This window comes from Palaemon carinicauda, chromosome 32 (assembly GCF_036898095.1).
Source record: "Palaemon carinicauda isolate YSFRI2023 chromosome 32, ASM3689809v2, whole genome shotgun sequence".
NCBI lineage: Eukaryota > Metazoa > Arthropoda > Malacostraca > Decapoda > Palaemonidae > Palaemon > Palaemon carinicauda.
The window spans coordinates 26,687,223-26,689,722 of record NC_090756.1 but is presented as its reverse complement, the minus strand read 5'-3'; the positions used below and the strand labels follow the sequence as shown (position 1 = coordinate 26,689,722).

The window sequence follows — 2,500 nt, the reverse complement described above, 5'->3', positions numbered from 1 at the left end:
AAAGCAATTGATTTCTGTATTGGATTGCAAAATCTAACATGAAATAGCAATAACAACAACAATAACAACAACAACAACAACAACAACAACATTCTTCAATGACACACCCACATACCAAGCCCGGGGGTCAACATACTATAAGTATGCGGGGCAAATCCCAGTTGCAACATATGCATGATAAACTAACTGATTTGCAATGCATGAGAACATTTGCCAGTACTTGATATTGTTGAGTTCAAATTATGGGTGGTAGGTTGGCCAGGGCACCAGCCACCCGTTGAGATGCTACCGCTAGAGAGTTATAGGGTCCTTTAGCCAGAGAGTAGTATATTGCATCCTTTTCTCTCTGGTTACGGTTCATTTTCCCTTTGCCTACATATATACCAAATAGTCAGGCCGATTATATACGTATTCTCCTCTGTAGGTTGGCCAGGGCACCAGCCACCCGTTGAGATGCTACCGCTAGAGAGTTATGGGGTCCGTTGGCCAGAGAGTACTATCTTGGATCCTTCTCTCTCTGGTTACTGTTCATTTTCCCTTTGCTTACATATACACCGAATAGTCTGGCCTATTATATACGTATTCTCATCTGTAGGTTGGCCAGGGCACCAGCCACCCGTAGAGATGCTACCGCTATAGTGTTATAGGTTCCTTTGGCCAGAGAGTAATACATTTGATCTTTTTCTCTCTGGTTACGGTTCATTTTCCCTTTGCCTACACATACACTAAATAGTCTGGCCTATTATATACGTATTCTCATCTGTAGGTTGGCCTGGGCACCAGCCACCCGTTAAGATACTACCACTAGAGAGTTATGGGGTCCTTTGACCAGAGAGTACTATATTGCATCCTTCTCTCTCTGGTTACGGTTCATTTTCCCTTCGCATACACATACACCAAATAGTAAGGCCTATTCTTTACAGATTCTTTTCTGTATGTTGGCCAGGGCACCAGCCACCCATTGAGATACTACCGCTAGAGAGTTATGGGGTTCTCTGGTCAGACACTACTATCCTGCATCCTTCTCTCTCTGGTTACAGTTCATTTTTCCTTTGCCTGCGCATACACCAAATAGTCTGGCCTATTATACACGTATTCTCCTCAGTAGGTTGGTCAGGGCACCAGCCACCCATTGAAATGCTACCGCTAGAGAGTTATGGGGTCCTTTGGCCAGACAGTACTACATTGGACCCTTCTCTCTCTGGTTACGGTTCATTTTCCCTTTGCATACACATACACTGAATAGTCTGGCCTATTCTTTACAGATTCTCATCTGTCATACACGTAACAACTGAATATTTTTCGTCTAAAGATTAGATGAAACAGCTACAGCAACAGCAAGTGTAAAACAGATCACAGATCAGAAGATGGTTTGGTCGTGTAGAGAGAATGGAGACTAACAGGCTGATGAAGAGGTATAGCAGTAGGCCAAGAATTGGGTACAGCACCTGAAGGGACACTGGAAAAGACTATTTTAAGTAACGCCTACAGTGAACCAGACAAGGAGAACTGGCGGTACTACTACTACTACTACTATTTCTTACACATTATAGGCTACAATTGAATAAGTAAATACTGAAGTTAATTAGGCTGGAACTTTTCCACCACACACAGTAGAGCTTGTGTTTCTCTCTCTCTCTCTCTCTCTCTCTCTCTCTCTCTCTCTCTCTACACTTCTTAGCCATGCAAGCCACGTCCAAGCAAGCAGGTTTTCCAATGCAAACTGGATAAAGTTCTTTTGAGAAATTGTTAAACTGAGGTCATCTCTATTTTTTGAGCCAATTCTATAAGCAATTACTAAATTATTATTATCAAAGCTGTTTTTATTATCTATATACCTAATATATTATGCCAATCTTTCCTTTTATCTAAATCAATTATAATATTCTAAATACTTCAATCCATAAATAAAAACTCCAACTATAAATTTCAGAACTTTCTCTAAAATTATACTAAAAATCGGCAGACGACATCTGGAGCCTCACGAGTTGCCAACGATGGATTTCCCCCAAGTTCGACTTTCACCTTGAGTAATTCGTTACTGACTACAGCTAAGTCGTTGAACTGCTTCGGAGAAATTCTTCCAATTTTTTATTCCATTTTTTATACGAAGTGAAAAGCTAAAGAGGCATTTCTCTAGGTTTTATAGTAGATATTTGAGAACGTGGTAGTTCAAATGGTTGCCAGATGCCTCCATTTTAACTTATTTTTTTACCATGTTAGATTTTGAAGAGAATCATTATATTAACAATATGAAAACAGGTGAAAAGTATAAAATATACATTAAGAGAGAGAGAGAGAGAGAGAGAGAGAGAGAGAGAGAGAGAGAGAGATGTATTCCAACTTATAATCTAGACAGAGTTGCCAAATTACCATTTAAATAAATTGGAATCTTGTGTGGGTCATATTTGGCAATTCTTTGGTTAGACACAGTCTGTAATTAACTTCTTTGATTGAGTATCTTTTCTTTTGGGTGGACACTATATTGGTCTCTCTCTCT

The 2,500-nt window shown here is 39.8% G+C and overlaps 1 protein-coding gene across 1 annotated transcript in view; it reads right to left on the bottom strand.

The window, feature by feature from the left end:
- LOC137625546 (uncharacterized) overlaps positions 1–2,500 on the bottom strand; it is a 75,658-nt gene that overhangs the window by 51,483 nt on the left and 21,675 nt on the right. The window lies entirely within an intron of this gene.